This window comes from Rhinopithecus roxellana, chromosome 3 (genome assembly GCF_007565055.1).
Source record: "Rhinopithecus roxellana isolate Shanxi Qingling chromosome 3, ASM756505v1, whole genome shotgun sequence".
NCBI classification, from domain to species: domain Eukaryota; kingdom Metazoa; phylum Chordata; class Mammalia; order Primates; family Cercopithecidae; genus Rhinopithecus; species Rhinopithecus roxellana.
In genome coordinates this window covers 149,936,310-149,960,510 of record NC_044551.1, presented here as the reverse complement: position 1 = coordinate 149,960,510, position 24,201 = coordinate 149,936,310, and the positions used below count along the sequence as shown (strand labels likewise).

Below are 24,201 nucleotides of genomic sequence, written 5' to 3'. Positions count from 1 at the left end.
CCTGGAGTAGTTGTTGTTGGGAAGGCACCCCATGTTTTACCTGTCCAAAATACCTCTGAGCAAGACAAGGAAGCCTCTGGGTGGACATCAGAATATGTCCATGGAGCTGGGGCCAAAGGATTCATGCTTTGGGCTGAGATTGAGTCAGAAGAGAAGGCAAGTACCAGCTCCCACTGGATGGTAAGAGCCATTAGGGCAGCAGCTATGGCTGTTTTATGCCCTTATGTATTTTCAGCACCTAGCACAGTGCCTTGCACCAAGAAAATGCTCAATGGCTCCCAGATGCTTGAAGATACAAGAGTCAGAATGCACATCCTGTGTTGATTGATGTGGCCCTGGTAAATAGTACATGTCATGGCCTGTAGAAGTATTTATTGTGTACAAATATTTGTGTACAAAATGGGTATACATGAATTAGGAAATGTGTAGAAGACAGAGGCAGCTTGCAGGCAGATGGAAACAGGCCCACATAGCCTGAGCTAGGAGAGCCCACCTGGAGTTGCGTGAGGTCAGGAAAGTGCTTTAGTTTGTGCAGGGAGGAGAGGAGGAGGCTTGGACTAGAGACCTGCCAAGTGCCTGCAACACTGGGAGACAAAGGCTTGAGAGCAGTCCAGGCTGTAGAGGCCTGGGCACCAAGTGGGAAGGGGCAGAGCTCCTGCCTCACCCTCACAGACCCCACTGATGACACGTGTGTGTGGAGGTGGATTCACGGCTGAGGTGGTGGAGCAAAGGTATGTTTGCCTCTGTTACATCTACCTGTGTCACCTGCACCCACCTAATGGGCCACTCCACTTAGCAGTCATGGCAGCATGGAGTGCTAGGCAGGGCTTGGGAAAGGCGCCTTTACCTGGTGATGACAATAGTCTTGGACACTTTCACGGCTGTGCTTATAATGCTAATGCCGAGGTGCTTCAGAGATCATGAGACACATTATGGAAATGAGGCTAAAATGAGCCTAGGAAAAATGTCCCCAGTCTGGAAGCGCTGCCCGGCCACGTGCCACCAATTCCTCTGCAACCGTGCACACTAAAACACTTGACCAGTTGCTCCAGCTTTATTGGCCGTGTTGAATTTTATAGACTGATGTTCCATTCTCTGGTTTCCAATATCCTCTAAATTGCATCTTCCTAAAGGTTTCTATTTCTGCATCAGAGTGTGCACAGCCTCCCTCACCATCGGTTATTCAAACAACATTTCTCATTTCCTGGGAGGGAAAAACCAGCCACCACAAAACCCACCGAGGTGAGGAGGGATGGGAACAAGCTGGCGTGGAGAGCGGGGCAGGCAGCCTTGAGCAGATCAGGGCTCAGTTCTGCTTCATGTTGATTGAATTTATCCACCGAATCCTTCTGACTCATTGAGGTTTTCACAGATTGTGAGTTGCCGCCCACTTGGTATAGCAGAACTCCTCTCTTAAGGACCACTTTTTGGTGGAGAGTGGTGCCTGTGAGTTCCCAGAAAGACCAAGGGTGGCATCCCAGCTCTGGTACTGAGAGGTGACAACATGCTAGCAGCCCTCACTCTGGGCACCTCCTCCACCTCAGCATCCACTCTGGCAGCACTTGAGGAGCCCTTCAGCCCGCCACGGCACTGTGGGAGCCCCTCTCTGGGCTGGCGGAGGCCGGAGCCGGCTCCCTCTGCTTGCGGGGAGGTGTGGAGGGAGAGGCTGCGGGTGGGAACCCAGGCTGCGCGCCACGCTGGCGGGCTGGCCAGAGTGAGTTCCAGGTGAGCGTGGGCTCGGCAGCCCCACACTCGGAGCGGGGAACCGATGCCACCAGCCCCAGGCAGTGAGGAGCTTAGCACCTGGGCCAGCAGCTGCAGAGGGTGCAGCAGGGTCTCCCAACTGTGCCAGCCCGCCGGCGCTGTGCTCGAATTCTCACCGGGCCTCAGCTGCCTCCCCGCAGGGCAGGGCTTGGGACCTGCGCCCGCCTTGCCGAAGCCTCCCCCACGCCATGGGCTCCTGCACCCCCGAGCCTCCCCGAGCAGCACTGCCCCCTGTGCTGCAGAGCCCTGTCCCATCGCCCAAGGGCTGAGGAGTGAGGGCGCACGGCAGGGGAGTGGCGGGCAGCTCAGCCTGCAGCCCCTGTGCGGGATCCACTGGGTGAAGCCAGCTGGGCTCCTGAGTCTAGTGGGGACTTGGAGAACCTTTATCTCTAGATAAGGCATTGTAGATACACCAATCAGCACCCTGTGTCTAGCTCAAGGTTTGTAAATAAACCAATCAGTACTCTGTATCTAGCTAACCTAGTGGGGACTTGGAGAAGCTTTATGTCTAGCTAAGAGATTGTAAATACACCAATCAGCACCCTGTGTCTAGCTCAAGGTTTGTAAATACACCAATCAGTATTCTGTATCTAGCTAACCTAGTGGGGACTTGGAGAACTTTTCTGTTTAGCACTCTGTGTCTAGCTAAAGGATTGTAAATGCACCAATCAGCACTCTGTGTCTAGCTCAAGGTTTGTAAACAAACCAACCAGTTCTCTGTGTCTAGCTAATCTAGTGGGGACTTGGAGAACTTTTATGTCTAGCTGGAGGATTGTAAATGCACCAATCAGCACTCTGTGTCTAGCTCATGGATTGTAAATGCACCAATCAGCACCCTGTCAAAATGGTCCAATCAGTTCTCTATAAAATAGACCAATCAGCTCTCTATAAAATGGACCAGTCAGCAGGATATGGGTGGGGGGGTCATATAAGGGAATAAAAGCAGGCTGCCCCAGCCAGACAGTGGCAACTCACTGGGTTCTCTTGGAGACTGTAGTAGCTTTGTTCTTTCACTCTTTACAATAAATCTTGCTGCTGCTCACTGTTTGGGACCATGCCACGTTTAAGAGCCGTAACACTCCCCACGGAGGTTTGCAGCTTCACTGCTGAAGCCGGCGAGACCACGAACCCACCGCAAAGAATGAACCAGTCCAGATGTGTGGCCTTTAGAAGCTGTAATACTCACCATGAAGGTCTGCAGCTTCACTCCTGAAGTCAGCGAGACTACCAACTCACCAGAAGGAAGAAATTGCAGACACATCTGAACATCTGAAGGAACAAACTCTGGACGCACCATCTTTAAGAGCTATAATACTCACCACGAGGGTCCACGGCTTCGTTCTTGAGGGCAGCAAGACCAAGAACCCACTAATTCTGGACACAGTACTTCCCAGCTATGTGGCCTTGGGTGCATCACTCTGCTTCTCTGGGCTTTTTCCTCGGGTGTAAAATGGGACTAACAGCAGTACCCACCTGCTGCAGCCCTGGAGAGAAGTGAAAGAGGGGCTGCACAAACACCACTTAGCACACTACACTGCCTGGTGCATCGCATGGATTTAGTGTTCATGAGACTTGCCATCATTATTTATTCTAATCCAGCATGGCCATAGGGCGAGAGTAGACAGATGCACAAACTGTGAAGAACGCAGAGACAGGAACAAGGGCTCTGCCTGGGAGGTGGGGGGAGAGATTTCTGGGCCCAGATTGTTTAATGGTACTTGGAGAGTGGGTGAGGAAGACATGAGTGTCAGGCAGACACACTCATTGCTGGGCCCTGTCCCAGCAGTGTCCACCTGGAGCAGGGCCTTTTCTTTATGCAGATGGCCTCTTGGGTCTGGATTCCACTGAAAGCCTTCAGTGCCTCACCCTCAGGGTCAGCTGTAGTCCTGATAGAAGGGCAGGAGAGCTGGACTGCTTCTCCTCCTTGGTCATTCCCATAGGGAGTGACCACCAAACAGGAAAGACTTGGGCGCTCATTCACAGGAGCTTGATGAAGGGAAAGCAGGCCAGCCCCGAGGTGAGTTTCTTGGGATGTGAGCAGTTCACTTTGACCAGAACCATGGCTCCAGCGGGGAGAAGGAAACAGATGGGAGCTTCTCTGGTGACGGGGGTCCTGGAACAAAGGAGAATGTAAAGAACAAGTTCCTACAGTCCCCACCCCACAATGGCAGCAGAATATTTAATAACAGCTTGAGGTCCATGGATGACAGTTTGTCATTTGTCCTAAATTTCCAGGGAGTTAATATAGGAAACAACAACAACAACAACAACAACAAAAACTTGTTTTTCACGCAAGCAAAAATTCTAAAATATCTATCTTTAATTCTCTATTTCTATAAGACTTTACGAGAAGTTGTTGTGACTTCATTCTCCGGGACGTTAGCTGCCCCCAGAAGTCAATAATTAGGACAATTCCTCGTGCAGCTGGAGTGTGTGGAGCAAGAGGAGAGAGGTGACGGGCTGTGCTGGGCTAAGTCACTGCAGTTTGGAGCTCCCTGTCTGTGGCCAGAGCCACTGATTTTCTGTTGGGGAAGGGGTTCTCCTGAGGAGTGGTGGGGGACACATAGCCTTCATCACCCAGCAAGGGATAAGAGGCAGCATTGTGAGGCCCATTTATAAGAAAACTTCTGGTATCACAGTCCAGTTGCTATGGCAATGGGATTCCTTGTGAATGTAAAATGAAATATATCATTTAGGGATCATTAGCATGTACAGGAAATCAACCAGACTCAAAAGGATTGCTGCAGCTAGAGTTTACAGCTTTGATCCCAGATCTCCTGAGTCACAAGCAGGATCTCACTGAAAGTCAGGGGCAAAAGGGGGTGTGGGAAAGATGTATCTCTTCTTGTGGCAAAATTAGAGTCACATTTTTCCTCAACACCAAATCCTACCAAGAGAATGCCAAGATATTGGATGGATTTCACTGTTTAACTTCTTACAGAGTTTGTGTTTTCAAAGTTATCTTGTGACATCGCATTCCTATTTGTGTATTAGTTGGCACTTTTAAACTCATTTTTCTTGGTTTTGAATTCACGCTTTATCTCCTACGCTGTTCAAGAAGATGAGCTTCCCTTTCAGCAGTCACTCACCAAGCCAGGGCTGTATTATACCAGATGACACAATGTCATAGTTGGGCAGTTTTCCAAACAAACCATGAAATTATGGAAGAAAGGGGATTGTTGGAGGTTCCGTTTTAAGGGGGCCCTTCAGCTTCCTCAGCCTGATGGTGGTTGCAGGTAGTTTCGGTGCTTCAGAGGAGAGTTCACAAGCTAATGAAAGGAAGTCATTTCCATTTTTGGAAACAAGTTAAACATACTACAGGCTCACTAAGAAATCTTTTTTTCTTGTTACTAAACAGGCATAAAAACTCAGTATTTTGTTGCAAGTTAGCAGAGCAAATAGAGCTTGCTGCCTAAGAGCCTTTTATTTTTCTTATTGTTATTTTGTTGCTGTTGTTACTTTGAGTCTTGTTACTTTAAGAATTTAAATTGGGCCCCACACCTCCAGGGGCATTTCTATACTTCCACAAGTCCTTCCTGTCCTGCCAGGGAAAGCTTCTCACATCCCCAGCTTTGTCAGCCCAGTCCAGCTCTCAGCAGGAGACTCACTTCCTGGGATGTGTGAAATCCTGCTGCAGGGCTGTGATGCTGTAAGGCGTTGATAGGGAATTTGGTGTAACTCTGCTGGAGCAGTCCCTGCAGCAAGAGATGCTGGGGCCTGAGGAAGCATCAGGGAGCCCCAGGCTGATAGGACAATGTGGTACATGCTCGAGGGTGCTGCTTTGGACAAGGCACATGAACTTTCTGTGCCTCATTTATCTCATCTGTAAAATGGGAATAATAACAGCACTTACCTCGTAGAGTGTTGTATGACAGGAGCAGCACCTGGCGTGCAGTGAGCTTTCTTCTCTAAGCAGTATCAACAGCACTAGGGATGATGGTAGTGCCGTTGTAACACTATAAGACCCTTGCCCATTTTTGTGACAACTCTGTAATGAGCAAGGAGGTCAGGGGTGGTGGGTCCTCCTGTGAATGAGGGGAGAGAAGAACATTGGCCCTCCATGTTTGTTTAATGAATGACTAGAATTTGATCTCCAGTTGGTCAAATTTAATGATCACTTTGTCCAACTGTCTTGCTTTTTGAAAAGACACGTAAGGAGCCACCGAAATTCATGTAGCAGGTTAGTAGAAAAGCAAGGGGAGAATCAGGTGTCTCTGATCCCTAGTCCGGACAAAGTTCCTAGAATGTACCTCCGGGCTCTCAGGAAATGCCAGTGGCGCCTGGGGTAAAAATTCATCTAACTCAGAATGAGAATGTTTAGAGAAGGTGCTGGAGGAGAAGAGACCTTGAAGGTGGATCTTGAAGGGCAAGGGAGGGTTTGCTAGGTTGAGAGGGTGGAGAAGGCTTTCTAGGGGTACTGGCATGAGGTACCTCCAGTCTCAGGCAAGAGCAAGTGATTATGGGATCCTGGGTGTGGGGGAGAGTATAGTTGGGGATAAAGGCAGACAGTGGATCACAGCAAGCTGGGGAAAGGCCTTGTGTGCCAAGCAGGGTAGTCTGAACTCAAGCTGACCGGGTGTCAGATAAGCTACTGCAACATTCTCATTTCCCAAAGAGGGACCCTGAAGCCCAGAGCAGGCTAATACCTGTCCCAAGTCACGCAGGCAGAGCCGAGCCAGGGCCCAGGCTTTGCTGCTGCAACAGGCCCTTCAAAGGCACCAACAGCTTCGGGGCTGTTTTTAGTTAGGTCTCAGCAAGGCACGTTCCCAACAGATGCAATTGCTTTATGCTTCTCCCCCAGGAGACCTCCTGGTGCAGAAGGAAGGCTCAGGAGCCATGGGCAGTGGGAAGGGCCTTGCATGCCACTGCTGGGCAGGGCTTCCCTGCCCTACAGGTCATTAAGAAGCCAGCTACAGCTTCTCCAGGGAAAACTGGCTCAATCATCCCAAACTCACAGGGCCTCTGGACAACAGGAAACCAGACCCCTGTCTCCTTTCTAAGGAAAGAGTAGGAAACTCACAGATACCCAGAAGGCTGCCAGGAGAACCTGGGGTCAAAAGTAGGCAGAGCCTCTGGGGACAAGCCCACCTTCAGCCTGGTCTGGCTCTGGAAGCTGGACTCTACTTTCTCTCCAGACTCCCTTTCCTGTTCTTCCAGTTGCCCTTCCACTCTGGGCCTACCCACATTTCTGTCCAGTGGCCGCTGTTGTTCTTTCGGTCTTTGCAAAAGGATCTTTCTGTACCCAGCCCTCTTCCTGGCCTTCACTTTAAGCTCCACAGAAGAGGTTTGGCTATTTTCTGCCAAGACACTCAACTTCACAGACATCTGTTGAATGCCCACTGGGTGCTAAGGCTGTACCAGGACCTGAGAATACCAGTAGGATCAGAACACCAGGCCTGACCTCAAGGAATTTACAGCCAAAAGAAATGCCACACATCTCCACTCTCTGGGTTATCCTTTGGGGGCTGCTTTAGCCAGAGATGCTTCCAAGACCTTAAGCACAAATGGGAATCTTTACGGACTGTCTCTCATGTTGGATACCCCCTCCTCACTCCACAGATTCTGTCAGCATCTGTGAAAACAACTAGGATTTGACTGAACTGAAAATTCACTCATAGCCCCATAGTCCAGCATCCCTGGGAGCTCCGTTGTCCCGTTTACAGTATCTGCTTCCAGGATCAAGAAAAGTGACTTAAAACAAACATGTGTGTTCTTTGGCTATTTCCTCCAGGTTTTATGCAAGGAAATGTCTTGGTGTGAGCACTCTGCAAATGTGCAAGAATATTATCAGTTCAGCATGTGTGGTGTGCTTCACAGAACTGCTGCACTTTGAATGAATTAATTACATTCTAGTAATTAAAAATTGCTAAGAAGTTACTGAGCTGAGAAAGTCTCGCGGTGCATTGATTTCTCTTATGGAAACAGGCTATAGCCTCCGAGTTCCCCACATTGTTTCCGGCTGTTTTCTGGCACCCCGTCCTTCTTTCTCCAACCCGTCCTTTGCTGTGCACTCCTCATTCCTGTTGGTTGCTGGCGGACTCGTCTCTCTCATCCTAAAGCCCAAAGGCGCAGGATTTTGTCCTCCTAGGTAGCCTTTCTTCTCTTCCCTCTCAGGCCGCAGAGCATTTTCTGCACTGGCTGTCTCCACTTCTGCAGCTTCCCTGTATTCTGCTGTCTAGGGTCTGCACCTAGTTCCTGTCCTGTTACCCCTGCCACTGAGTTTGCTAAGATCACCTTACCCTTCTAAATGCCAAGAAGGCACTTTCCAGGCCTGGTTTTGCTGCATCCCTCCTGCAGTGAGCTCTGTCATCCTCCCTGCAAACCTGTTCCACTGTCTTCTGGGGACCAGCCCCCATCCTTCTGACTCTCCATAGGCCCCTCCTTCTATACCAGCTGCTTCCAGGTAGGTCCCCTGGGGCTCTCTTCTCACAGTTCCAGCTATGCCTCAAAGACCCAGACTGTCCCATGAGAAAAGACCCAACCATATCTTCTTGCCTGACCTCTCCTCACGTTTCAGTCTACCTCTCATTCCACCTGGGATGGTCCATCCCACCATCATCTCCTGGCTGGATGACCTCTATGGCCTCCTAGCTATTCTCTGAGCCCCAGGTCAGATGCTTCTTCAAATCCACTTTCCATATGGCATTTAGAATAAGTTTTCCAAGATGGAACTTTGACCATGGTGCTGTCCTGCTCGAACCCTTCTGTCCAATTGTTAAGCAACATTCGTGTACTATGAGTCAGATACTATTCAGTGATGTGGGGACACAGCAGGGAAAAAAACAGAGCCCTGTCCACATGATAGGTACAGTCTTGTGGGATAAACAGACAGTAAACAAGAGATGAAGTCTATGTGATGGTGACAAGTGCCATGGAGTAGAATAAAGCCAGGAGGGCAGTTAGCCAGAGCCTCTGATATGAGAAGTGACATTTGGGCAAAGGCCTGCAAGAGGCTGGGGGGTTAGGTAGTGAGACATTTGAATATCTGGGGAAGAGTATCCCAGGCAGTGGCAATACAAAGTTTGCAAAGATCCTAAGGTGGGAGCTTGTCTAGCAGGTTTGGTGACTCACAAGGGGGCCAGAGTTGCTGGACCAGGGTGAGTAAGCAAAGAGAAACTAAGGAAGTCGGAGGGCTGATGTGGTTGATCTCCCCACAGGGCCCTGTTGGCCATTGGAAGCCCAAGCTCTTTGCCACTAGGCTATATTACTCATTACTTCTTGTTACTCCATGAGGCCCACCCAAAAGTGGCCTTGACAAGGGGAGGCAGTGACTTCTCCGCAGGAGGCTGTTTGAGGAAGGCCCTGTGTGGACAGGAGGGGTGCCGGGGGCTCAGGTGCTCAGATACATGTGAGTGGACCCTATGCCCAACACTCGAGAGGTTTCAGATGATCACCATGAGTCAGATGTTTAATTACTGGAGCGAGAAGAAGTTGATTTGGTACTCCTTTAAGGTTCTCCCCTATTGTGCCTTCAATTAAGATCAAGGCCCCTGTGTAGCAGCCGCTAAATGACACCATGTATTGAATCTCTGTGCTCAAGCAGTTTATCTAATTATCTGTGTGATAGACTCAGCAGCTGTCAGACCAGCCACAACTCAAATACGTGGACTCTGTGCGCCTGCCTCAAAGTGTTTTATGCTCACTAGCAAGCTCGAGGACAGAACTTTCGTGCTCTTTTCTAGATGTGGGAACCTTTCAGGTTCCTCTGCTGCCTGGTGATATAAGGCATTGAAGGGACTAGTGGCTGGGAGGACAGTGGGTACAAGAATTGAGCAGAGGCCTGGGGGCTGGACTGTTTCCTCCTTCGCCCCAGCCCTTGTGCCTGGCATGGGCACTCAGTCTCTCTGCCTGCTTTTCTGGACAGGGAAGCAATGACCCAGTTTGGGCCATCTTCTTTTCTCCAAAGAGAGGGAGGAGCCTTTGCCACTGTATCAAATTAACTGACAGAAATGAGGGGGGTCAGGAGGCAGTGAGCCGGGGGAGAGTAAATGACTGCTCATCTCCATCAGCAGAGAGTGTCTTCAGGAGTAAACACTTCCCAGCAGTGCAGGCTCATTGGAGGATGCATGAGGAACAAGACCCCACCAAACAACTGAATGTAAGGTCTGTAGAGTTGAGTCCTCGGCCAGGAGAACTGAGGGACAGAACTACAGAAAGCTGGGGCCCAGCCCTGTACAGCATCCTGGGTCTCTGGGAGCCACCCATGCTTCCCGATTGTAGGTGAGCTTGTGCCCAGTCCTGCACCTGGGTGCCTCGTGAGGGCCGGATCCAGAACACATGTATTCTCCAGGCTATTGAGGGAAGACAGAGCTTCGCAGTGACTGCTGGGTTTGGACATCTCCTAGAGAGTTCTTCCCTCTGCTTTTCTTCTTTTTGTGCTCACTTCTGCTTTGATGCATTTTGATCACTTGTTAATGAGAGTAATCTGAGTGAAAACTACTTTCAAAAAGCTCCTCTAAATGAAAGTAGCAAAATCACTTTGCTTGTAGGTAATTAAAATAGCCAGATGCAGTGAATTCCATCCACTTACTATAAGCAGGGTGATCTGAGTTATGCATTTCTCTTTGTAGCTGGAAAGAAGGGCTCATCCAGGGACTTAGCAGCCACCTCTCTTTTCTTATCTTCCTTAGGGAACTTGTGCTTTCTCTTCCACTGCTTGTGTTCAGTGCACTGCATGCCCCCTTCAGTTGGCTAAGGTGTGCCCAAAGGCCTAGTCTACAGTGGTCCAGCAAATGCCTCTTTGAGCCCTTGCCTCCCTCGCTCATTCTGCCTGGCTAGCTCTCTGACTCTTCCTCCAAAGCACTTGTACATCTCTGTCTCTTTCTGTCTTCTTCCACCCCATTTTTGTCTCTGTTTCTCAGATGCTGTGTGGCTCATCCAGTGATCCATATTTCCATCAAAATGTAATAAATCCAAGGTATTTTTATAGGGATTTGCAGAGATCTTTGCTTGTATTCAGTCAGGTGGAGCTTGTACAGACCCAGGTCTGCATGAGTCCTCATTTCTGAGATTTTAATCTTTTCCCCATTCAAGCTTGTCCAATGAGCTGGGGAACCCTAAATTAGAGCCATCAGAGGTTCTGAAGGGCAGAACCTTTCTGGATAGGGGGGTGATGGACAGGAAAGCAGGGGTGAGGAAGACGTCTTTTGTAAAGCTGCAAAAAAAGAAATATCCTAGACCAAGGAGAAGGTTTCAGAAGGGGACACCAGGGTATGGGTGGAGATGGGACCAGAAAGGGTCAGTGACACATCATCTTAATTCCGTAGACAGTGAGCTTGCTTGTTCTCCTTCCCACTCACATGCAAAACTCCAGATTTTCAAGGGCGTTTCTCAACTGTTTAGCCATGAATGCTGGTTACAGGGAAGTTAAGACCCCTCTCCAGGTGCAGTATGTCATGGCAGTGACCATGGATTTAGCTGTAATTCCAGTCTGGTCAATCTCACTGGGCTGCGGTGAGAATAAACAGAGGTGAAGCCTGAACAGACCTGTCTGAACAAGAATGAAGGTGAAGCTGGCTTCTGCAACAGAGGAGGAGGAGAGCACACACTTAAGATGCAGCAAAAGAGCATGCTTTGGGGAAAAATTATTACAAGAAACAGAAGCACATTTTAGACAGTAACGTGTTCTTCCAATTCAAGAAAACATGAACTCTGAAATGAGATAAAAAATGGGATTGTAAATTGGCTGAGCCACAGTCAAAAATAAAATAGAAGCTGGGGGAGGTAAGGAAAGAATATAAAGAACCTGAAATACAATTGCAGAAGTTGCTTTTCCACTTCAAGCAGGAAAAGAAAAGATTAACAATACAGAAATCATAGTTGTTCCAATACAGAAAACAAACTTGAAAACCGCTGCCCAAATACATCGAAAATGAGAAGAAGATTTAAAAACTAATGTGGGAGAGGATGATAGATATGTAAGACAGAGATAAGAGATTTAAAATAATAGTGATTGGTTATCTTAAAGACCTCAGAGCAATTCAAATGGACACAATAAGCAAAGAGAGATCTGGAAAAAAAAAGTGCTGTATGCTGAAAGATTTATCAAATAAGTCAAAATATAATTGCTAAATTTTAGGTTTTGAAAAAAAAATTAAATTGATCTGAAGTATCCAGGAAGAGAAAAACAAAGCAGACAAAAAAAAAAAAAAAAAAAAAAAACCACCTGGTGTTGCACTGGGGGCTCTCGAGTGGTTTTAGCTGGCCAGCTTGCCCGGGGCAGCTTCTCCCCTTCAGTTACATTTGTGTCCAAGGTGAGTCTCAGATACTGTCTGATATAAAGGAAAAAAACATTATTGGTAGAGTTTTGAGGTGGTAAGACCATGATGCAAGAATTCTACGCTTATCAAAATGGTGATCCATGTGTGCAAACAATAAAAAGTATTTTCTGCTAGGCAGGGGTTCAAATAACACACCACCCATGTACTCTTGGCTGGGAAAAAAAGTGAAAGATGAACCATTCACATTCTACAGAGAAATCAGAGAATCTGACAAAGAGGAACTCAAGGCTTAGGTGAGCACAGGGGCTCTTGAAATGAGAAGGTGTCTAAACAACTTTTTCAACTATAGTTACCAAAAATTGCAAAGGGTAAATGATCAGGTTAAGTGCACTTAATTTTCTTGACTGACTTAACGGGAATTTCAACAGATCACACTTAATTCTTGACTCAGTATGTTAAAAAGCATACATGAAGGCAATATTCCATCAGAGACCAGAACAAACCTCACGCAGCCCCAGACAAGTGTCCCTGGTTGTTCCCAGCTGACCTGGGAGACTTCACCTCCTGCCTTCACTGGTGTATCCAGAGACCATGGGAAGGATCAGCCACTGATTGACACGCTCGACCCTACAGTGGAGCCTCCCGTGCCTTCATCTCGGTAGCTAGAGTGTGCTCACCAGAAAGCATGCAGGGCTGCAACTGAAATAGAAGAAAACCCCAGTGTGTCATAGTGTGTCTTCCTTGTGTGATGAAGCCATGGGCGTGTGTCAGTATGCCAGTGACATGGTCAGGATGATTGGGAAGGCCTGAACTATTAGTTCTAATGTTGCAGTCAATACAATGTGATTAACCAATTAGAGAGAAATGCATGAGAGCCAAACTCTGTTGCCAAGAAAAGGCAAAGAAGGCAGAAGACCTGCCCTGTTAAGAGATAAAGGTAGAAGTTCAACCCCCAAGACAATAAAGGGCCACTATGGGACACAGCCTTGCAGAAAAGAAGAAGGAATGACTATCAGGGTGGGGTGGATAGCATCACGGGAAATACATATTCTCATTGACTGAGAATCTGCCAGGCTGCCAGCCCACTGCCAGGGGCTGTATAGACATCATCTCATGCACTCTTCTTCCTAGTTGGTGTTTACTGAGAGGCAAAGAGAAGCCAGATAACTTTCCCAGTTACTGAACTTGTGAATGACAGCACCAGTACTGGCACCTGCCTATCCTCTTTCACTGGGTGCCAGTGACCACTCCCATGGTTAGGAGGGATATTTGTCAGGGAGCAGGGCTTGACCTGAACCTGGAAGGTTGGGTGGGTGGGACGTGAATAAGCAGGTACAGGGCAGCGGCAGCAGCAGAAGGAAATACTTCATGCAGCTTTGCTGATGTTGTGGCTGCATTCCTTCCTCCTCCACCAGACTTGGCACTTGCAACTGATCAGACAGCAGGTACCTAAAAACCCTCACACCCCTAAAGGGAAATGAGGAAAAGTTAGAGTTACCACAGACATCAAGTATTGTGTATCCAGTTGTTTTAATGAAATGATTCACATTTACACTCACCTTGTTTTTGAACTTCAGTGGCTGTCTCCATGTGGCTATGTGATGTCACAACCCCAGTGAGCACATTACAAAGGAAGAAAGTCCCCGCCAATGTCACATGAAACACAGGGTGAGGGCTTCATCACACAGGAAGAAAAACGCCCATATTTCTCAGTCACTCCTTTCTGTCTCTCCACTTCTGCCTGGGTTCCTTCTCGCCAGCATCCCCTCCTCTGCCCCCTGCCAAATTTCAGTGACATGAAGATCTTGTTTATATGCCAGGCTTGTCTCAATAAACATTCTCCTAGTGATTTTAAAGGAACAAACTTTCCATATTAAAAACTTTTGTGGTTCTCAGGGTAAACAATTGTGGGTATCACGAAGACCCGAAGAAACAGGGAATCTATACAAAAGGAAGGCAAAGTCCACTGCTGAGAAATGTGGTTTCTCTCTGTAAAACATGCCAACAGAAGCCCAGATACTAATTTAGAGAAACAGTTGGCACAAAACAGGATGCACACTTGAGCGTGCCCGTCTAGAAGGCTGAGAAAGAAAGAACTCAGAGTGAAGGCACCACCAGGATTCCTGTGGCTATAGCTCCATGGAGACTCTGCTGGCTGTGATTATAATCATCAAACTTTGCAGCAAATGATTGTGATTTTATACATCTTACCCTTTTTGAAAAAACAGAGATTGGATGAGAACGGAGGGCAGGGTAACAACTAACTCAAAGAGCCCCTGTTACATGCCAGGTCCAAGGCTGAGCATTCTGTGCACTTTCTGTTCTTTAATCCTACAGCAGCCCTTCAGGGTAAGGACTGTTATTACCCCTAACTTGGCAGGTGAAGAAACTGAGGCTCACAGAGGTTTAATGACTTGCCCACCACCACTCAACCAGTGAGGAGGAGAGCTGCGATTCAGACTGATTTGAAATGTTAAATGTTGTCTTTGCTCTGTCTGCTCTGCCACATCTCTTACATGTATGATTTTTAAAAACCACGCAGTGATTATCGTTCAGCAACTGTGCAGATTGTGCCTGCACTCTCACTTGTGTTCTGAAGGAAACTTTCTGCACGTGTAGCTGACATGTGCCCATACCACTCTTGACTCAACAAAGGAAGTGTGATGGTTTTTTAAAACCTTTGTTTCTTTGTTGTCTTTGTTCCTTCTACTGTGCCACACCGTCTATGTATGTCGTGATTTCTGTAATTAGAAAAGGAAGGAGGCCTTGCAGTGAGCACCTGCGCAGTCTCTCCCTTTTTCAAAATTAGCAAAAAGCCAGGCACTGTGTATGGCTCACCTCAGAGGAGCCGATGGACAGAGTGAGCTCGGGACTGAGCTCCTAACTAGATTTGCTGCCAGTGGACTCAGCTTCTGTGCAGCCCAGGTTGGGTTCTAGGGGGACCAGGAGTCTGTGGGGCAGCCCGAGATGGCAGCCTTGGAAAAGGAATTCAGGGTGGGTGTGATCAGGAATAGAACTTCTCTAGTGCACATCACACAGGAACCCATAAGCGGTACCAGTGTGTGCTCTAAACCTCATTGCGCCTGTTTCTTCACACTCCCGAGGAAAGTAAAGTAGTGGTCCCTGTCTTCAGCGCTGCATGGATCAAGTTTCACTCTTGTGTTTCACGATTTCATAGAAAGATCTGTGATTCTTGTATCTGGGCCATTCGTGCCTTGGCAGGCTTCTGCAATTCCGCATTTCCTTTCTTCAGCAAACAGTGCTGAGAGCCTGCTGTGTACCAGGCCGAGTCGAGGGCCTGGTGGCGGGGGTCCAAGAGGAGTGTGAGATGTCCCTGCCCTTGGGGAGCTGAGGGGGACACACACCCCCTGCCTGTTGTAAACCAGGATGGGGAACATCACGACAGAGCACGTCCAGTCTGTTATGGAAGGAACAGGGAGGCCTCCGAGAGGGGGTGCCATCTGGACTGAGTACTAAATGATGAGAAATGCGTTAGAGAAAGAGGAAAGGAGTCTTCTAGGCCAAGGGTTAGGGTATGAAGCCAGCATAGGGAGTCACAAGCCAATTGGTGTTTCTCCAAATATAGAGCTTAGGGCAGAGAGAAAGCAGCAAGGTCAAGCCTGGAAAGGAGCTTTGACCAAGCTGGGGCCAGACCTGGACCGTCAGGTTAAGGAGCATGGACTTTCTCTTGGATGCGAGGGCAGGCAGCATTCTGGGGTTTTAAACCATAGGCCTGGTGTTCAGAAAGATCGCCTGTGTTGCCCTTGGGACAGAGTGACCCTGGAAGCAGGGGCCCAGCAGAAGGCATCGAGGACATTCAGCAAAGCCACACAGAGGCCTGAATCAGGGGAGCTGGCAGACCGGAGAACCACTTAGGAAAAATACAGTCGGCAGGACCAGGCACTGATTGTGAAAATTAACCATCACACCTGCCCACCCCGGGATGGTTCTAACTGCCTTCCTCCATCCTTAGCCAATCCTTGTCTAAGCAGAAGTACAAGTCATCTCAGTGAGGCCTGAGTGAAATCCTTCAACTGACAGGAGCCGAGTGTCCCATTTAGACTGGGCCCTGAACAGCCCTGTGGAAGTGTCAGCCCTTCGTCAGGGCGCATCCTGTCACCACCCCATCTGGAGAGCGGGCCGCTGACTCAGGAAATGCTGCTTGGAGCCCAAGTCAGAGTGTGATTCTCCTACCCTGTGGCTCAGTCCCTGTCCTGGACTATAGTTGGATGGAGTGTTGCACTCTAGGGTCATTGCACCATCCTTTCCTGAGTTGTAGCCTCCACCTCCAGTACACAGGGGTTCCGCAGGAGGGTGGGGAAGCAGCGCTTGACTCTGGAAGTCCTTACCTCTCCTCATCCACCAGCCTTAGAGGTGCTTTCTGCCAATCACATTTTTCCCAGCAAAGTCTTCTTTTCTTCCAGAAGCTTAATAATTTAAACAATATCCATTTGAAATTATATTTAAACACTCAAACAATGTAAGATGTAAACTTAAGAAGAGAAAGACCAAAGGGGAATGTAGGCGTCGGATTTCTCAGAACAAAAGAACAGTCCACAAATGGAGGGAGAGGAGGGCAGAGCGCAAAGGCTGCTGATTAGATCCAAGTGTGCCTCCTTTCTAAGGATACCTTTGTCTGGGAAATGTACACCTCAGCCAGCAAGCTGCTGAGTTCAAAGACATGGAAATCGGGGTATTTAATCAACCGCCTTGGTGACTGGAGTGTGGGGGAGCCTAGTTACTCCTGGAAATCGGTAATGAAGGCTGCGGCAGGAGACCCACCTCTTAATAAGGCAGCAGCCAATTAACAGAGCAAATGTTTGAGGTGTCCCCGCCGAGTGATAGGATGTCTTGTCTTCTCCCAGGGCCCTGGGGCCTGTCAGTTAGACAGACAGGTACATGACTTAAGTTAATTGGAGAAAAACTCCTTCCAGAGAAGTGGGCACTGGCTTGTCATTCAGTGGGATGGAGATCTGGTTTTGACAAGTACCTTTGCCTGACCCAAGAAAGGACACATCCTTCAGAAAGGCTTTCCTCTCCCCCGACCCTAGCACCACCACTGAGACTCTCTGGTTGGGGGTTTCTAGCCCCAGGAACCTCAAAGCCAAAGGGCACAGCTGGGCATCTGAGAACCAAGAGAATTTTGACAGGAGAAGGCAAACCTCCTTCCTGAGAGGGTGGCTCTCCCACCCCTTCAGGTGGTACCTGGGAAGCACCTGCTGAGCCCACCAGGGTCTGGGCTCTGGAATGGCCAGGAGGAAGTGCAGGATGTGGTCCACAGGAAGAGTTGTGACTGGGAGACATTTGAGACTCAGGGTAGGACAAAATCAGGGTGAGCTGGGCTTGGCCAGCTGGGGAGTAGCTGGTCATGCCAATGGAGAGGTCATTTCAAAATGGGCATGTCAAAAGGAGTAACATGTCAGTAAAGTTCATGTGGGCACGCAGAGCCTGGTCCAACCACCTGAATATCCACCAGGCAGTTGCACACTCTGTTCTTCCTTGCCCCATCCCGCTTCTCTCTCTCTCTCTGTCACTCTCTGTGCCCTCTTTCTTTCCCTGTACTCCTCCTCATCTTCTCACCTCCTATTTCATTTTCCCTTTCCATGCCCTCCCTGTGACGTCTGACTTGAGTGTGCCTACACATATCTAAAACAAGTGGCTGAAATACTGTGTTTCTCAGTTAACTGGGAGTATGTATCATGTGGTGCAAGCTACTAGTTCTTTGTTGAGCGAGTTAAGCAGTTTCCCTAGCAGAGTTGAGGCACAGTCTGAAATAGGTGACCACCCATGCTCCCCAGCATCAGGGGATGAACTACGCCATCTGACTGTTCATGATCCTGTGAGTGCTGTCAACCCCACATGAGTCAGCAAGTTTGTCTTTTATTGGAGAAATCCCTCTCTCCAATGTTCCGAACAATCACAGTCTGGATTATAAGTAAATGACTAATTCAACAAATGAGTTATTTCTCAGTGTTCTTGCATCCACTTTAAAGTGAGAGGAGGAGGAGCAGGAGGGAATGATGAGAACTAACAATCATCACAAGTAGGTGGAAATTATTACCCACATAAAGAAATGGAGGTTTCAGAGGAGTGTTAGGTTATGCCACAGTAACAAACAACTGCAAAACCTCGGCACCCCAGTAAAAGTTTCTCACTCACACAATACATCCAACATGAGCAGGGGCTCAGCTCGCAGACCCAGGCCCACATGGCCTTCTGCAGTCAGCACTGTAGGGAAGGCCAGGCATCTGAGAACCAGGAGGATTTTGGCAGGTGAGCAGTGTGCTGAGCAAACCACCTCCGTGAGAGGGTGGTACTCCCCACCCCTTCAAGGGGTGTCTGGGCAGCCCCTGCTGAGCCCACCAGGGTCTGAGCTCTGGGATGACCAGGAGGAAGTGCAGGGTACAGAAGGGGATGTGAAGAGGGAGTAAAACCCCAGTGTAGAGCCTGGAATTGACACACATTCACGTACCCCCATTTCCTTGGAAAAGTAAGTCACACAGCCACAGCTAACTTGGCTAACTTTCTCCATGGAGGACAGAAGCCCTGCTTCCTCATGTTCTTCCTCAGTCCATGGCATCCCAGCCAGCGTGTTTAACTAGAATGAGCTGAGTACTCATAGGAATGCTTGAACACACAACCCTGCACATAGCTGTGTCCATGTGCAAGGCTGACCTACTGGCACATTCATAGAATTGGAAGGGAAGCCACTTGGTGAAAAGGAAATGTTTTTTTCTTCATTTTCTATTATGACGTATGGCATACAGACAATGGGATGAAAATGTGTACATGCAGTTAAAAGAATGATCATGAAGACAAGAGCCATGTTTTAGGAATTAGGCTGTGCTTTAGAAATGCTCCCTCTCTCGTACCCCTCCCTACTCAACGTCCTCCTCCCTGCCTGGAGGTGACCACTGTCCATTCTGTGATAATCATCTTCCGGCTTTCTTTATAGTTATCTAAATTTATATTCATAAATGTGTATAAACATGGTTTACTTTCTCTTGTTTTTGAACTCCATATAAATGGGAACCATGCTGTGGGTGTTCTTTTCAGATGTATTTCTTATACTCAGTATCTTATTTGTAAGACTAGTCCCTATGGGGTATAGTTGTACCTTGTTCCCTTCATTCCTGGATAACCTCTTGTATAACTATGCCACAATGTATCCCTTCTACTGTTGACAGCCAGCATTTGGGTTCATTCCCATTTGGGGATATTCCAAGCTGTGCAACTGGAATCATTCTCGGATATGTCTTCCTGTGCACCTGTGAAAGTGTTCCTCTAGCATGTACCCTAGGCACTGTTACTTTGCTGTCCTTTCTAGATATCACCATACTCTTTGCCAAAATTGTTGACCAACTTTCCTTGGAAGCAGCAGTGTGTGAGTTCCCATAATTCATATTCTTACTAACACTTGTGACTAGAAAACATTAAAAATGTTAGGTATGACTGGCATCTCTTTGTGGTTTTAATTGATACTTTCCTGATTACAAATGAAGCTAAGCATCGTGTTATTTGTTTATTGACCACTTTGATTCCTCTTCTGTGAAGTACCTGCACAAGTTTTTTACATATAAGTTGTTTCTTTTTCTGTATTGACTTATGGAAGTTTTTAAAATATATTCTGGATACCTATTCTTTGTTGATTGTATTTATTGCAAACATTCTTCTACTGGTGGCTCAACTTTTCACTCTATCTTTGTTTCTTTTTAAGGATGGAAGTTCTTAATTTTCATAAAGTTGAATTAAGCCATCTTTTCCTTCATGATTAGTAGATTTTGTGCCTTTTAAAATAAATCTTTCCCTGCTCCCGAGGCCCTGCATTATTCTACATCATCTCTAACTTTACAGTTTTGCCTTTCATTTTCAGTTTTTTAACTGTAACAGCTTTATTGATATAATTCACATACTATTCAATTCACCCATTCAAAATATACAAGTCAATGGTTTTCAATATATCCACGGAGTTATACAACCATCACTGTAATCCATTTTAAAACATTTTTACCACCCCAAAAAGAAACTGCATCCATTAACAGTCATCCCCCATTCCTTCCCTTCCTACTGCTGCCACTACCCACCTACCCCCTACCCTTAGCAACCACTAATCTACCTTCTGTCTCTAAAGATTTGCCTATTCTAAACATTGCACATAAATGGAATGATACAATGTGTGGTCTTTTGTGACTGACTTCAAAGGTTCATCCATGTCTTGACATACATCAGTCTTCCTTCCTTTTTATTTCCAAATAAAATTCTATTGCATGGATATATCAAATTTTATCCATTTATCAGTGGATGGACATTTGAGTTGCTTCTACTTTATGGTTATCATGAATAGGCATAATGCTGCTATAAACATTTGCGTACAAGTTTTTGTGGGGACATATGTTATGTTTCTTGGGTGTATACCTAGGAGTAGAATAGCTGGGTCATATGTCAATATTATGTTCAACAGTGCAGGGATAACTGGATATCCTCATAAAAAGTCTGATGTTGGAGTCGTACCTCACACCATATACAAAAATTAACTCTAAAATAAAGTTAATGTTGAGGGACTGCCAGACTGTTTTCCAAAGTGGCTCTGCCATTTTATATGTCCATTTTATATGTCCACTAGCAATGTGTAAGAATTTCCACTTCTTCAAATTCTCACCAACACTTATTATTATTTGTCTTTTTAACTATAGTCCCCTAGTGGAATTAAAGTGGTATCTCATGTGATTTTGATTTGCATTTCCTTGGTGGATAATGTTGAATATCTTTTCATGTGATTATAGACCATGTATATATATCTTATTTGGACAACTGTCTATTCATATCCTTTACCTATTTTTTAATTGAGTTATTAGTCTGTTTAAGATTGAGTTGCAAGAGTTCTATATATTTCTCTGGATACAAGTCCCTTGTCAGATATATGCTTTGAAAATATTTTCTCCCATCCTTTGGGTTTTCTTTTCACTTTATTTTATTCTAAGAAGCACAAAAGTTTTTCATTTTCATGAAGTCTAATTTATCTATGTTTTTCTTTTGTCACTTGTGCTTTGGATGTCATATTTAAGAAGGCTTTGCCTAACCCAAAGTCACAAAGATCCACCACTTTTTTTTTCCTAAGAGTTTTATTGGGCAGGGCATAGTGGCTCATGCCTGTAATCCCAGCACTTTGAGAGGCTGAGGTAGGTAGATCACCAGAGGTCAGGGGTTTAAGACCAGGCTGGCCAACATGGCAAAACCCTGTCTCTACTAAAAATACAAAAAATAAATAAATAAATAAATAAATTAGCTGAGCATTGTGGTGGGCGCCTGTAATTCCAGCTACTTGGGAGGCTGAGGCAGGAGAATTGCCTGAACCCAAGAGGTGGAGGTTGCAGTAGGCCAAGATCACACCATTGCACTACAGCCTGAGTGAGGGAACGAGACTATGTCTCAAAAATAGTTTTGTCATTTCAGCTGTTATACTTAGTTTTTACACTACATTAAGTCTGTTGTGAGTTATTTTTGCATGTGGTGTGAGGTAAGGGTTGCTGTCAGACATTTATATGAGGATATCCAGTTATCCCTGCATCATTTGTTTTAATCACTGTTCTTTTCTTTTGAATTGTCTTGGCACCCTTGTAAAAAATCCATTAAGTGTAGTTGTGAGGGTTCATTTCTGGATCTCAATTCTATTCCATTGATCTTATATGTCTGTCCTTATGCTGATACCAAACTGTCTTGATTACTCTAGCCTTGTAGTAAGTTTTGAAGTCAGGAAATGTGAGTCCTCCAACTTGTTATTCTTTTGCAAGATCATTTGACTATTCTAAAAATTCATATAAATTTTTGTATCAGCTTCTCAAGTTCTCAAAGAAGCAAGCTGGGATTTGGAACAGTATTACATAAAATGAGTAGATCAATTAGAAAGTATTGCCATCTTAACAGTATTAAGTCTTTCAACTCATAGGATGTCTTTATTTATTTTGGTCTTCTTTAATTTCAACTTTTTTGTAGTTTACAGAATATAAGTTTTGCATTTCTTTAGTTAAATTTATCAATATTTTATTTTTTGTATCTATTGCAAGTGAAATTGTTTTCACGATTTCATTTTCAGAATGTTTATTGCTAAGGTATAGAAATACAATTGATTGTTGTATATGGACCTTGTGCCCTGCAAACTTGCAAAACCCATTTGTTAGTTCTAGTAGTTTTAAATTGAATGATTTGGGATTATCTATAAAAAGATAGTGTGGTTATAAGTAAAAATAGTTTTACTTCTGCCTTTCTAATCTAGATGCCTTATATGTTATTTTCTTTCCCTAATTAGAAGATTTAGTACAATTTTGTATAGCAATGATGAGGGCAGACATCCTTGTCTTGTTCATTATTTAAGGGGAAAACATTAGTCATTCACCATCAGGTATGTTAGTTGTGAATTTTCTATAGATACCTTTTACTAGGTTGAAGAATTTCACTTCGGTTCTTGCTTTGTTGAGTGCTTTTATCAAAACCCCTTTTTGACAGAGTGCTTTTTCTGCGACTATTGTGGGTTTTGCCCTTTTTCCTGTTGACATTGTTTATTACAGTAATTGATTTTCATATGTTAAAACAGTCTTACATTCCTGGGATAAATCCCACTTGGTAATGATGTATAGTCCTTTTTTTTTACCCTGGATTTGATATTGGGTATAATTGGATAAATATACATATTTTATAAATTTATTTTATAAGTTTTATATATATGATATGTATTTTATATATTGCTGGATATGGTTTGCTAGTATTTTGTTGAAGATATTTTAATATCTATAATCATAATGGATATTGGTCAGTAGTTTCCTTCTGTTGTCTTGCCTGGTTTTGATATAAGGTTGATATTGAAGTCATAGAATGTGTTGAAACATATTCCCTTCTCTTTTATTTTATGGAAGAGTTTATGAAAAATTGGTATTAATTCTTCTTTAAATGTTTGATAGAATTTACCAGTGAATTAATTCGGTCCCATGCTTTTCTTTGTGTGAGATTTTTATATAACTAAATCTCTTTACTTATATAGTATTTTTTTATTTTTTCTTGAGTTACTTTCAATAGTTTGTGTCTTTCTACAAATTTGTCCAATTCATCAAAGTTGTCTAATTTATTGGCATATACTTGTTCATACTTTTCCCTTATAATCCTTTTTATTTTGTTAAGTCAATAGTAATATCCTCCTTCCTGTTTTTAGTAATTTGAGACTTCTAAAAAAAAATTTTGTTACTCTAGCTAAAGGTTTTGTCCATTTTGTTGATATTTTTTGAAAGAACCAATTTTTGGGTTTGTTGAGTTACTTTATTGCTTTTGTATTCTCTTTTCATTAATTTCCACTTTAATCTTTACTACTTGCTTGCCCTGCTTGTTTGGGGTTTAGTTTGCTCTTCTATTTCCAGTGTGTTATGGTGAAAGATTAGGTTATTGATTTGAGATTTTTTTTTCTTTCTTTTTCTTTTTTTTTGGAGGGGGGGACAGTCTCACTCTGTCACCAGGCTGGAGTGCAGTGGCTCACTGCAACCTCTGTCTCTCAGGTTCAAGCAATTCTCCTGCCTCAGCCTCCCGAGTAACTGAGACTACAGGTGCATGCCACCACGCCCAGCTAAGTTTTGTATTTTTCATAAAGACGAGGTTTCACCATGTTTGCCAGGATGGTCTTGATCTCTTGACCTCATGATCCACCTGCCTCAGCCTCCCAAAATGCTAGGATTACAGGCATGAGCCACTATGCGTGGTCTGTTTCTTTTTTAATGTAAGCATTAATAGCTACAAGTTTCTCTCTAAGCACTCTTTTAGCTATATCTCATAAGTTTTTTTATGTTGTGTCCTTATTTTCATTCATATCAAGGTATATTTTTCCTTGTAATTTCTTATTTGACCCATTGGTTATGTGGGTTTGTGTTGTTTAATTTTCACGTATCTGTGAATTTCCCAGATTTCATTTGGATATTGGTTTTAATTTCATTCTTGTGGTAGATGAACATATTTTGTATGACTTCAGTTATTTTAAATTTATTGAACTCTCTATTCTGATCTAGTGTATGGTCTATCCTGGAAAATATTCTACGTACACTTGAGAAAAATGTAAATTCTGCTTTTGCTAAATAGGGTGTTCTAGTGGGATCTAGTAGGTTTAGTTGTATTATTGTTTTGTCCAAGTCTTTTATTTTCTTGTTGATCTTCCTAGTTCTATTCATTATTAAAAGTGGGA

General features: G+C 45.3%; 1 protein-coding gene across 1 annotated transcript in view; it reads left to right on the top strand.

The window, feature by feature from the left end:
* The window catches only part of FSTL4 (follistatin like 4), a 412,856-nt gene that overhangs the window by 205,581 nt on the left and 183,074 nt on the right, over window positions 1–24,201 (top strand). The gene's annotated exons all lie outside the window — the stretch shown is intronic.